This window comes from Eulemur rufifrons, chromosome 17 (genome assembly GCF_041146395.1).
Source record: "Eulemur rufifrons isolate Redbay chromosome 17, OSU_ERuf_1, whole genome shotgun sequence".
In the NCBI taxonomy this organism is placed as follows: Eukaryota; Metazoa; Chordata; class Mammalia; order Primates; family Lemuridae; genus Eulemur; species Eulemur rufifrons.
In genome coordinates this window covers 46,515,734-46,529,872 of record NC_090999.1, presented here as the reverse complement: position 1 = coordinate 46,529,872, position 14,139 = coordinate 46,515,734, and the positions used below count along the sequence as shown (strand labels likewise).

Sequence of the window (14,139 nt, the reverse complement as noted above, 5' to 3'; positions counted from 1 at the left end):
AACCCTACTCCTGGGCTCAAGCAATCCTCCTGCCTCAGCCTCCTGAGTAGTTGGGACCACAGGCGTGTGCCACCACACCCGGCTAATTTTTCTATTTTTGATAGAGATGAGGTCTCATTCTTGCTCAGGCTGATCTCGAACTCCTGGCCTCAAGCAATCCTCCCTACTTGGCCTCCCAAAGTGCTCGGATTACAGGTATGAGCCACCTTGCCCAGCCTGCCTTTGGCTTTTTGGTTGTTTTTGACAACAATGTGCATTTAAAGCTAAAGCAAAAGAAAATCAAATTGAATAAGCAAACGATAAAATGAAAATCAGCAAAACACATAAAACCATAAGGTCATCTTTCTAGGTCTTTCCATCAGTGGCCTCCTTGAAACAAAGAGTTCAGGAACTTCAAAGGCACTAAGTTGAGGCAAAATTAAGCAAAAGCTTAAGACCAAGAAGTGAATAGTCATTGCCTCGGTCATACTTTGGATGTGAGCACCCAAAGCGTCAGGCAGCACAATGTCCAGGTGTGACTACTGTCCTGACGACATTCTGTAGGAAGCCACAGACGCAGAGTTGAGCAAGGTACATAGAAGCGGCCCCCTCCCCAAGAGATGGTAATGAAACCACAGCCCCTTTCTTTCCTAAGTGCTCCTACACGATGCCCCCAGCCCTGCCAACTGCACCCTTCAACATGCACCTCCGGGCAACAGCAGCCCTGCACAGCCCACCCCCTGCCCACGCGTCCTACCCCTCCCCAGACACACAGCAAGGTCGCCTGCTACCCAGGCGCTCCCTGGCAGGGGGGCTTCTTACCATCCGCCAGGAGTTCCTTTCCTCTTTGGCTTCATCACTTGCAAACAAAACAAATGCCATGTGACAGCTGCTGTTTACCTCTACTCCTCCCAAATCAATTTTCAGACCAGTTTGTCCAGGAACTCAACTAACGATGTTCTTTTTGTCCATCTTTGGAAATGCTGGGAGGAATGGCGCAGACACACACCAAGATGCCATGGCTGCTCCTTCAACAAAAGCCTTTTTATAGGATTGGATTTGAATGAAGGAGGGGATTTAAAGCGAGAGAGAGAGAGAGAGAGAGAGAGAGAGAAGCTTCTAGCTCTTGTCACGGCAGGACTGTTGGCCAGATTCTTCCCCCGGACGACGTAACCAGGGGCCGGGCCACCCCAGCATCTGGCCAAGCCCGGGCCTCAGCCCGGGCATCCCCGAGGGGGCAGGCAGGCGGCTCTCTGCTGGGACGCTCACACAGTTGCATATTTGGGGAATGTTTCACGCTGGGAAGCGGGCCAGCCATTCTGAAGGAGAGGCCACCACCCTCGCCTGTAAAGGTCTCATTCAGTTGTTGCAGAAAAGAAGTTCCCCAGGGAAGAATGGCAACCCGGTCCCAGCCTCTCTCCCCACCGCTGCGGTCTGCAGTCTCCCCTCCACACCTCACGGGGACTCTGTGAGGCAGCCCGTGAATAATAGTTAACCTCCCTCAGCTTCGGTCCGAGGGAAGCAAGACCGGGGGCTGGATGGATGATCGTGTCACCTCTTGCCTCCCTAAGAAACAGTCTTTGAGGGCTGCCCCACAAAGCCCAGGGTGAATGCGAAGGCCGACCCGGGTGGGGGCTGGGGGCAGCGGGGAAGACTGTTGTGGGACAAAAAGGGGTCTGCTCCACCTCAGAATCAAAAGAGGACGGTCTGGGGACCCTGGAAGCAGCAGGGGCCTTGCAGACAATGAGACTTTTGTTTGTGCTCACCCAAAGCTGTGTTCAGAACGCAAAAAGAAGCCTGTATATTTCAGTTGTTGCTGGGATTTCTTTTCCCTTTTTGAAAATCTGACAGATTAACTGAATCTATATGTTTTATGAAGTTGGGCTGTTTTAGTGGTTTATGTTTTACTAAACCCAGGTGATTTTGAAATCTCTTAAAGCAAAATGTTATTTTCTACATACATAAGTTTCTAGGATGCATGTGGGGTCTCTTCTCCACAGAATTTTACATTCCTATAAACACACACACACACACAGGCTTCTCCTTGGTTTCAGAAGAAGAAAATAGAAATGGTAATTGTAGAATAAAAGAAAGCCTTCTGTTTCTATTTAGTGTGAAAAGGAGAAGATGAGGAGGGTCCTGTAATCACTGGTAACCAGGACCAAGAGTTAGGGCTGGGGCGGAGGCTGCAGCCAGGAGAGAAGCCCCCTCATCCCGTCTCTGCCCCCTGCTCTGGCAGCTCTTGATGCTACATGTTTTCACCTACCGACTTCTTCCAGCCCCTTGCCTAGGTCTTCTTAGAAAACGCATTTAATACTGTGATTCAACACTACAAAAACTTCCAATGTGAAGATTCTAGAGTTGGAAATGCATGAGATAAGGACAGGGATTATTTAGCTAAAAGTAAGATTTGATAGATCAACAGAAGGCCACAGCACAAAATGTCTTGATTTTAAGGTCTGATTTCATCAGAAAGAAAAAGGGACAGAGGGAGGGAGGGAGGAAGGAAGGAAGGAAGAGGGAAAATGAGAGCACTTAGAGTGCTTCAACTCAACCTCTTCACCAAAGTGGGTTTTTTGAAAGGACACCTCTAACCTCTAGCCCCATGTGCAAAAAAACACTCCCCAAGCTAAAATTCAGCTTGCTAAGAGCAAGAAATGAAAGGTACTTGGTACAGGAACTAAATATTACCAACAGGTTTCCCAGCAGCTTTTAATAGCAGCTTTTTATCTGAAGCATTTCTGGCCTCCTTTCTGCAAGACCCCACATCGCATGCAGAGCCAGCGTGTGGTCACGCTGAAGAGAAAGCAAGCTGCTATGGAGGGAGGGGAGACTCTTGAATCAGCAAAGTTGTCTACTGAACCTTCTTCTCTTCCAGATTCCCTCACAGAAGTCCCCTCTGAACGAATGCTGGGGCCCAGAGCTGGCCCCAGGCCCAGCCCAGCCTGGCGGGAAGGTATCTCCTGAGCTCCCTTCTCAGAAGGAGGGAGGGTACCCCCAAGTGAGGAAGCTGGGGCTCCAGGGAGGGGTCCAGGAGAAGGGCTGAGGCAACCTGGCCTAACAGCAGCCCCTCTCTTGTTCCCCTGGAGCAAGAAATCACCTCCGCCCCAGGGACACCATTATCACCAGGCACAGCCAGACAACGAAGGCCCTCACCCCTGCCACTGAGGCGCTCAACAAAGTGCTGGTAGTCTTGGCTCTGACTCCATGGATCCCCAAAGACCGCAGCACCAGCACAGAAAACGGAAAGCCAACCGTTACCAGGAAATTGCTCCGAATCCCTCTCTGGGAAGTGCAACTCCTCACCCTGGAGGGAGTTTGATGTCTCAGGGGCCCTCACACATCAAATTAACTCCTCCCATCAACTCACTCATCTTTTCACATCTCTCCGCTCTTGCGGCTCTCAGCCTGAGGCTTGGAAAAGAACTTTTTCTAGGTTGGGTGTCCCGGAGCCAACAGGGAACACGGGTAGATAGAAAAGCATAATCCAACGCGCACACTGGTTTTAAGGTCATGCGCACGTTGGAACACCTTCTATGTGCTAGATGCCACCCTGCTTGGATCAGAAAATAACCTGATGCATAGAAGAGGTCAGTGACAGCATTTAACCCTTTGATCATGAGAGAGTCCCTCAAAGAACACAGCAATGAAACCTTACATGTGTAGAGCGCTTTTGAGCTTTCAGAGCATTCTGTCCCTTAGATAGTGCCTTGTTTAAGCCTTGCAACATTCCTGTGAAGTGGTGGGAGCTAATATTATCCTCCTCTGGTCACGCACCAAAGATCTGAGGTCTACTGACTTGCCCAAGACCTCGGAGACTGTAGAAGAGCAGAGCTGGGACCCCGTCAAGCTCCACGAGACCTCACAGGGCCAACCTCAGTGCTGTGAGAGTATTCCTTTCTCCCCTTTCCCTTATCCACTCCCATCCAAAATAAAGATTTTCACATTGCGATGCCAAGATCCCCCTTTGTAAGAGGCCAGCGTGCAGCCTGGGTCAGCTGCCGGGCAGCCAGTACCCACTGAATTGCTCTTGTGCGCGGCCGGGCACACCGGCCTCCCACACGCACCCGAGGCCAGTGCCTTCTTGGTTTCTGCTGAGCAATCGGCCAAATTCCCTCCCACGTCTCCCCTGATATTCCCGAAAATGGCATTTCTTTTCTGTTGGAAATAAATTTTTGTTTCTGCATCTGTTTCATCCCTGATGCATGTTCCTAAATCCACATGGCTCTCCAAATTTTTAACGGTTTTCTTAAGAGAATAAAAAACTCAAATTTCATCGTGAACAAGTTTAAGAGACTTTGTAAATAATGTTTTTAAATTTAAATAAGTTGATTATTGCTTGGGAGTTAGACAACACTTTTTTCTTTACCTTGGATATCTATCTGTGTTACAGAGAATTTAGTTATTCTATAATTTGAATCTAAACCTAATTTTCTCTACATTTCCTGGACCCTGTTGCTATTAATCCCTTTTCTTTTTTGCTGCCATTGGTTTCGGTTTGTTTTCCATGTGTCAGCTTGTCCTCCCACCCCCTCCTTCCCTTGGGTGCTCTGCCACCTTGTGCTTTACTTTCCCTGACCTTCAGATGCCTGGAGAAAACAAAACAAAACAAAAAAAAAAAACAAAAACAACCCCCGCAAACTTCCGAGGTTCTTTCCTTGTTCCAAACTGTTCATGGTAGGCAGGTGCAAACCGAGCCTTCAGGGTGGCAGCTCACGGGCCCTGCTCCTGGTGGCCAAGGGAGCCTCCTCTTGCATGTGACAGCCCCACGCACACACTAGATGCAGGGCTTGTTGGGGAATAGGACGCCAGGAGACAAGAGGTCCAACTCCTCTGGCAGGGTTCTCACTTTACCCACTTTCTAAATCGCTTTCTAAATCCTCTACATTCTCCTGCCCAGTCCCTTTCTCTTAAGTTCTCCTCTTCCTTTTTCTCCTCTCCCTTTTTGAAAGCCTCAAGGCAAAGGGATGAGAATCCAGGCTGCCAGGGGTTAGAAGTGAAAGAGAGTGGCAGAAAGAAGGAGAAATAAATATCATGGATAGTGTTGATGAAACTCTGGCTCCCTGGAGACACCTAAGGAGAACTGGCCATGCCCAAAGTTGGCAGAAACTGAGGTTGATGAGACAGCCTGAAGGTCACATCTTCAACAACGCACAGAAGGTACACCTACACACAAACGCACACAGACACAAACACACACACACACACACACACACACACACGCGCGCGCGCACACAGGCAGGCCGAGTGAAGGGCGAGGTACTAAGCTGTCAGGGGAGCCAACTCCAGGTTTCATTAAAAGCAGAAATGAGCAGCTGTCTCCTGCTTCACCATTTACAGAGCGCTCTCCTCTGTGTCCACCCATATAAGCCTTAATGACAGGTTCCACGGCTCTGACCTGGCTGTTCTCTAAACAAAAGCTACCACAAACAAAGGAAAATGCTCATGCTCCTCATGCACAAGAAAGGAGTCCCTTCCTCCGCTTTTAAGACGTGAGAAGTCCAGAAGTCAAGAAAGAAAGATCCTCCCCATGAGCCTAGGAGGACCTGTCACTTCCACTTTCATGGTGTGAGAAATCAGAATTTCCTCAACTCACAGAATGGAAGGACCCAAAGGAGCCCTGGTGACAATTTCATCCCCCCCGCCATCATTTTACAGAAGAGAAAGATGAGCCTCAGAGATGAGCACTGGCCTGTCATTGGCCACGGACTGTTGTATTTGTAGGACGGCCAAATGCATATTGTGGCCAGTTCTATTTGGGAGTGGGTGCAAGAATACTAACACTACCTTTTCTTTGTGATGCACTTTATGGTTTACAAAATTTTTTATTTGCATGGTAACTCAGGTGCGCATCACAATGATCAATGCTTATAACTCTTCCCATTTTACAGATGGGGAAATTGAAGCTGATGGGGACAGGTGGTTTAACAAGAGTTAGCTGTCTTGTCCAGCATCACAGAGATAAAATAAGCTACCAAACTAGGTTTCATATCCAGCCCATCTGACTCTTGATCTCACTCTTTTCACTGGCCCTCAGTGCTTCTCAGATTATTTTAGGAGTTTACAAGGCCCAAATCCTTACTTTTTTAAAATAAGATTTATCTGAGATACATTTTCCTTAGAATGTTATAGATTAATTCCAGCATTTGGGAGATTGATTTGGGAATTATTTTTGTTTTGAGGAATGCCTGCCATGTGCCAAGTCCAAGTACTCTGCCAAGTTATTAGGGTAAACCAAGAGATTACCTATATCTGCTATTTTTTATCTCAAAAATGTCCCTTTCACATGGTTCAACAATTAAACCTCACTTTCTTGAGACTAGAGTAGGTGTCAGTGAAGTTTTTAAAAATTGTAATGGTCTTCTCCTGCCTTTGTATTCCTTATGTATTAAGACAATGTGAATTACCTATAGAGGATACGGTTTTCTAGAGTTTAAATCAGGCAAGTTAGTGCTACAATCATAAACTGAGCATTGAGACTAAAACATGAATGAGATGCTACTCCTGTCCTGAAGGGATACAGCTTAATGGGGAGACTTGGCATTTTGACAGTTTCTAATTCAGGAATCGTTAGGTCAGAAGCAGTGTCTCACAGAGCAGGTACTCAGTTGACATTTGATAAAGGAATGAATAATAAAAATGGCTAAGGTATCCTGAATGCCTGCCTTGGGTCACGCACTGACCTAAATTCTTTGTGTCTGTTATCTTATTCTGCACATTAACCCATGAGGAAGGCACTATTCCTATTTCACAGATGAGGAAAAGGAGGCTCTGGGCAGTGGGCAACCGCCCAACAGTCTCACTAGTTAGTTAGTGGTGGAGCTGGGATGGAAACCAAGTGGTCAGACTCCAGAGCCCAGGCTCTTAACTGATAAGCCACCTTAAAGGGAGGAAGGTAGACAGGTGATGGTGAGTTTGGTTTGGGACATGCTGAGTTTGAGGTCCCTGTGGGGCATCCAGATGGCTCTGTCCAATAAACAGGCAGAGATGTAGATCTGGTGCTTGGGTGACAGGTTGGACCAGAAGCACAGATCTGGGAGGCACCAGTGTATTTTTAGTTGATGCTCTCAGAGAACACAGGAAGGGGCTCTTTCTGAGAATAGTCTTGGGAAATGCCATTATTTAAAAGGTGGGAAAAGGCAAGAGAAAGTCAGTGACGGTGATGGAGAAAAAGCACAAGAGAAGTAATAATGGGGCCACAGCCTTCTCTCTGCCCTTCCCCCTCTGAAGTGACCCATACCACAGTGCTCTACTGATTGACAAACCTAAAATCACCTCTGCATAGAGCAGAGTCGAGGCAGAATATCTCAAAGACATCAAGTAATCCAGTAATAACTCATACCTGGTTTTCAAATTCAATCCAAAACACTCTTGGATTGACCTCCACATATACTGTTATGATACATTACGTAGCCTCCGGGCATGGCTTTAGTTCTGTGAGGGGCCTGGGACACATCGGCCTGGTGGAGGAGAAAGACTGTAGGCTGACAGTTCTCAGAATTGTATGTGCCCCACAGTCCCCTGAGGAGTGCAATAAAATGCAGAGTTGCATGGCCACCCACAGACATTCTGGTTCAGGAGGCAGCAGGCGGGGCCTGGGATTCCCCATGTCTGCAATCCCTCAGGTGATCCCAATGGCTCTGTGGTCCCTTCTTTGAGAAACAAGACAGTATAGATGATGAATACTCTATTGATCAATAACAACATAATAAGTGACCTCATTTAAAATCATTGTTTTTATACATTACGATCCTAATGTCTGAACATGCAAGTAGAATCGTTTCCCTTGGGAGCAAATGTGATCATTAAAGGCTCAAATAACTTTTTCCAGTAAATATTGATTCTTGGAATCATTTGACAGGTTTATTCGACATTTAATTTGCCATCAAATTCCTGCCATTGATCAAATTCAGGGAAACAGTTGCCCTTTCACCCTCATCTGTTACTATCGGGACCAAATCATCACACTATTATTCCCCCTCAAAGCCAGCTGCCTGAAAAACAAAAGCCAAATTAGCTTTTTTTGGTTCTTGGCTATTGAAAAGGAAACAGAAAAAGAAAAAAGAAAGCAAATGGCTGACATAACACGTATTAAACCTAGAGTCTAATAATTGCCATCCCTGGGCAAGTGGTTAGCCCTGGGCCAGGGAAAAATAATGTAAGTTGATTTTTTTCCCCAGTAAATTCCCGAGGGGGCAATACTGCTGGCAGGAGCCGGGGCACAGCCACCAGCTTGGTGATCTGCCAGGAAGGGACTTCTTAAGGTTGAGATCCTGACCTAAAGAGATGAGGCCCAAGAGACCTGAGATCTGGTCCTGGCTGAAGTGGTGCCTCGGCCGCCACCATCTGCAACAGTGCCCTGCAGGTGGACACTCAGGGCCCGCGCTCCAGCCGGCACAAATAAATCTGGTCACATCTTTAAAGCATTTGACATAAAGCCGTAGCCCACCCCAAGGGACCTGTGATTTTTGCTGTCTGTTGGAACTGTGTTTATTTATACACTGCCTCATTTCAAAGGGAGGTGGAGATGGCTAATTCGTACATGCTGAGTGAATCAGCACCTGTGTGTTTCCATGTTACACTGTGCAGGTGTTGTTCATGGCTGGAAGCTTGGCTTCCCGGACAAGTACACCCAGTTCTTACTGACCTTGGGTCTTCCCTCTCCCAGGGATGAAGGGTGACTCTCAGCACACCAGGGGCACAGCCCTGGTTCCTCGTTTCTTTCCTGCTCTCTGCCCTCAGTTACATGCCCTGTCTGGGGAACCAAAATGATGTCTCACTGACAGTCTGGTTCTCAACTTCTCTCAGTTGACTTCTATTGAAGCCCAGTCATGCTCCTTCCATTTTTAAATACATTTTCTTTAGACTTTTGGCCCACAGATGGTCTTTCAAGATCTCTATGGCATTTGCAGGCTCCATCCTTTGCTCACAAGTAGCCCCAGAAAAACCATCACGTTTGCTCACATGTTTTCCTCCTAACTATACTCCTTTTTCTTATTCTAAGCAGGGAAGAAGGAAGTATCCATGTCCTCCCCTCCAACTTCCACTTAATCCTCTTCTCGTCTCTGCATGTTGTCCTAATAGACAACAGCAGGAGAAGGGTACCATTTTTGAAGACTTGATAAGCTACAGGAACATAAAGCCTTGGGTAGATATTCAGTCCTATTTACTAAACATTAAAGAGGACCATGCAATAAGGTCTTGTGAGGTTAACTACTCTGACCACGTCTTCAGAGGTTCTGCCACAGAGGATATTGAGCTCCTGTGCATAGGTTAGTTCCAGCCCCTCTCATGAGTGCAGAGGCAGGAGAAATTTAATAGAAGAACTTTCTCCAACCAAACCCTGCACCTCTCCTCCTTCAACCAAATCCAAACCCTGTATTTTGGCAGTAAAATATTTATTAAAAGGATAAAGGGGAACCATTACATGAACTAATGCAGTAGTCTCTTAGGAACATCATATACAGAGTCGACCTTCTTGCTGCATATCATTGTTTTTAGAGCAGAAAAAGAGATATGGGACCCAGTTTGCTGCTGACTCAGGCCTGCAAGGAATCTTATTTTGATGAGTAAGATGCAGGCCCTCATCGTTCAAGTCAGCCAGCAAGTTTTTTCATTTCACTTAATAGCATTCAATTGAAATGAGCCATACTATTAAAGCTCACATAAAGTGAACCGGTAATTTATAATGCTGATGCATTAATTTAATTTCCACTAAAAGCAATCAAATTTTTTCAGTAAACCAGACATTCATGCCAATTGGTCACTGAATTTTTTTCCCCCAGCGGGATAGTTTGCTTGCAGATGGTTTTAAATAAAGGGTATTGTTTGATGATAACCATTTACCATGGCATAAAATAAGACATAATACCTACTTAAATCTAATCCATTCCTTACATGTCCAGCTCATGTTTTATTTCCTTTGGAAATATCTCCCTCTCCACCTCAATTCCCAGAGTTGTCTCTTCCCCTAAATTCTGATAGTGGTTAACAGTCTCTGTATCACTAGATATAGAGGTATCAGAGGAAGTACTTGAATATTTATAAATTATTGCCTCCAACTAACTCATCTTAGTTAACAAAATGCTTTCACATACTTTTATGTACAGTATCTCATTTGAATGTCCTATGAAGGTGGCAATTTGGATGTAAATCTCACAGAGCCTAGATCCAAGCCTTCCACCTGTAGGCATTCGGGTGATGATGATCTTTTGCAAAACAAGACAACTAAAACTGTAGATACCCATAGTTACACACACAAACACCCATTCCATCTTGGAGTGGGATTTAACATAATAGTGTGCACTGAAATGCAGCCTGTAGAAGTGAGCAAATCAGGTGATCTACCTTCAGGATGTGAGAAATATACACCTGGGCCATCATTAGCAGAAAGCCCAATGCCTTACATAAATAATTAAAAAGGAAACACTACCTAGCTCTTTTCATGTGGATTGGGGCCAAAAAATGTCCTGAAATGTCAGGAGTTGTTTGTGTGTGTTTGGTTTTCTCACAAGTGCGTTGGGTTTTACCTCTGGTCGTTCAGCCACCCCTTAAGATCCCTCAAGGAACTAAGATAGGGCATCATTAGGAAGGTTTTATTATGATTTTATATTTAACTACAGGGTCTTTACAAGGTCACTATGAACAGGGTGCCATAGCATGTCCCCAAACCATACTTTTTAGTGAAGGTTCATTTCTTACTTTAACAATTTTATTTATTTATTTTTATTATTATTTTGGACAGAGTCTTGCTAGAGTGCAGGTGTCATCGTAGTTCACTGCAACCTCAAACTCTTGGGCTCAAGCGATCCTCCTGCCTCAGCCTCCCAAGTAGCTGGGATTACAGGTGTGCACCACCACACTGGCTAATTATTCTATTTTTTGTAGAGACGGGGTCTCGCTCTTGCTCAGGCTGGTCTTGAACTCCTGAGTTCAAGCGATCCTCCCGCCTCAGCCTCCCAGAGTGCTAAGATTACAGGCATGAACCACCGAGCCCAGCCTAACAATTTATTTTTTATATATTTTAAGATGAATAGCACTGACCTGCAGAAGACTGTAGCTGAATGGACATATCTACAGACTTAGGAAAACGTGATGTAGGAAACAAAAGGAATTAAGTTCTGGGACATATAGTTAGTTAATGTTTACTGAACAAACAGAGATTTGTTTCTGACATGATGCAGTCAAATCTCGCCAACAGGCATTTTCAAGGCACTGATAAATGTATTCCGAACCAACAGATGTTGCTCTTCCAAGAAACAGGTGTGAAACCTAGGACACAGGGCAAGTCAGACAAGGTAGTCAGGTATATTCTATCCTCTTCTATCTTCTTTTAAGAAAGACTGAAATTCCAGTTTAGAATGAGTTCAGGGAGGGAGGAAAAATCATCTGGGGACTTTGGGAAAACTTGGTCTTGAAAAAAATCCATAGATTTGAATTTCCATGAGAAGTACCAGGTTCTCATAAGAAAGGTAGCATGCATAAAATCACTTTTACATTTCTATCTTGCATTATTCTCTATTAGGTATTTTTATACATTTATAAACTTGGAATAAATGCAATTATCCATACGTATGCTAATCAAAATTCTTACAACACATTCTTTTTGCTCTTTCACAAATAAAATAGTGTAAGTTGGGAGTGTATTTTGACCCAGTAAAAATGCCAACAAGTCAGCCGGCTCTAGAGAAGAACGGGCCAAACCGGGCTCTGCCAGAGCTCTGGAGTATAACCAAAAGAAAGATCATCTGATTCGTATCCAGAAAGCAAGGCTGAGCGCCTCATTTATTTTGGAGCAGAGGCTGTCGCTGGAGAAGCTGGAAGGTGAGGCAGAGCACACTAAGGTTGCAGAGGGCACTGCTGCTCAGTTTAAACTCAGCTATCTGGAAAAATGCAAGGATCCAAAATTAAGGGTCGAAAAGGCAGGAGCTAAGCAGGCCTGAGCACCTCTTCGACTCAGGGCCTTGGCCAAGCAGCATGAGCTGGCCGGGGACAGGAGCCGAGGGGACAGTGCTTGGCCTGCTTTCTGTGGGTCAGCTGCCCAATGGCTGACTCCAAAGTCACTGTTTTCTCACAATTCTTAAAGAATATAAGCTGTTGCTTTAATGTGTTATCTACACTGTTCTAAAAAATATTTGCATCACCTTTCTGTCATATCTAATCAAATTCATTATGAAATTTCCTATTTCATATCTACAAAATTGCCCTAAAGAATTAATTTCATTATTTTTTTAAATTAAAAAAATTAAGGGTTATTAGTAGAAAGATGCAAAGTCCACTTACCAATACTTCAACTCTTGGGATCTTGATGCCAATGATAAAGAAAAAATGTCTTTCTCTTCTCTGGTTCATTTTCTTTCAATATGAAATGTCTATGGACTCTGTAGCTTCATTAGACAAATCATTCCTTTAACATCTTGGTCTGTTTTTATTTGATGTAAAGAATGCCAATCTCCCAAGGGTATCGTATCTAATGGAACACTACAGGTACATGGCTTGACACAGAAAAAAATATTCTGCATGAGTCTTTCCTTATTAATGGATAATTATGCAAGTGGGCTCAATTGTGGGCCCTCCCCAATTCATATCTGAGTCTTATGGTCAACTGGGAAGTGTTGTCCAGAAAAGCAGCAGAGAGAGAGAACCAGCTCACACTTTCTTATTAATATTTTCTAGAAGCTATGATAACTACTCTGGAATTTCATCTTAACTTGCTAACTTTCTAGCCTTTGGGAGTGGAATTTTTGCTTCTAGGTTTTAAAAAATCCAATTAGCAAATTTCAAACTGTGGGACAGATGCTGTGAAAATCAACACACATAGGAAATCATACCCTTCTGCTCGGTTATTTCCCATAAGGCTTACATGGAACAGAAAGGTGCTGATTTAGCAGAATGCTAAACCATCCTGCAAATTTGGATCCCCTATGTCCCTTTGTTCTTCTTCCCTTTTTTGTAATGTCTACATTTTGGCATTTCTGTGTCACCTCTTTGGTTTTGGAGCTATCACACCAAGCATTTCCCATGGGGGAAGAAAAAAAAAGGAAATAATAGCGATTAGCATACACTATGTGGCCTCACCAAACTTGTGCTCTCACAAGCACGTCTGCACGACAGACAGTGGGCCGCGTTTCGTTTTGACTCCTGGACTGCCCTGCCCTGCTCACAGCCTGCCATCTGCCAGCTGGAGACGCCGCCCCTGCCCTCCCTCCGCTGTCAGCTTTCCCAGCCGCCGCAGCCAGTCAGCCTCGCTGGCTCAAACTACTACTTAATGAGTTTTTAATTCAGTTTTGACTCTGGAACCCAGCCAGCTACTGCTGCCTGGGGCTTGCATTTCCCTTTATATATCATCAGAGAATAGTCATAAAGACAAGTCGTGCCACTGTTGGATTTCTGCGGGAGGATTCACTAGCCTCACGTTATCACAAGGACTTGCTGGCTGCAGATGAGAAAAGGACTAAAGGGAGTCACCTCCCAGAGCCAGGGGTCAGGGGAGGATGAGGAGGACACCTCCAAGTGCTCCGGAGCGACTGCTTTGACCTTTCTAGGGGGTGAATGCTGCTCTGTTATCAGTGGGCCTTAGTCCAGCAGGGAGAAGGAGAACTAGACAACATGGAATATCTTGGGGGCCAAAATCAAATGCATTCTTATACAGGCGCCCATCATGTAGTAAGATCTTGGAGCACTCCTCTCCACCAAGGTTCCAGTGGTCAATTCTCTCTCCCCTCTGAGGCTGGAAAGGGGTCTATACACTCCCCTTACCTCCCTGGACTCCTGTGTGGATTATGAAACAGCCAGTGCTCCTTGGAGAGGCTCTGTATAAACCACAGAAGCATTGCTCTAAGAGACAATGAATGTTGAGAAAACTCTCTGAGGCTTAAAGTGCTGGGATACACCTTGTAAATGATGCAGTTTTTCCTACATTTGCCAAACCATAGCTAGGATGTTACAGTCTAAAATTTCAGGGCCCAGGACTTGCAGCCAGAAGACCTGGGTTTAAGTGCTCTTGCCAGCTGTGTGATTTGAGACAAGTGACTCTGAGCCCTGCCTATTAAGTGGGGATAATAATGATGACCACCTCTGAGGGTTGATGTGAGGGTACAACACAATGGCGTATGAGAGCTACTGAAATGTTTGCTATTACTACGATTTCTCCCTCCCAGT

The 14,139-nt window shown here is 45.2% G+C and overlaps 1 protein-coding gene across 2 annotated transcripts in view; it reads right to left on the bottom strand.

Annotated features, from left to right (window-relative positions):
* MAP1B (microtubule associated protein 1B) overlaps positions 1–14,139 on the bottom strand; it is a 98,515-nt gene that overhangs the window by 27,565 nt on the left and 56,811 nt on the right. The window contains exon 1 of one of the 2 annotated variants that reach the window (XM_069492346.1): positions 880–999. The exons of the other annotated variant lie outside the window; for it this stretch is intronic. The gene's annotated coding sequence lies outside the window, so the exon portion shown is untranslated. Of the gene's footprint in view, positions 1–879; positions 1,000–14,139 lie in introns of those variants that run through there. 2 annotated transcript variants of the gene reach the window in all.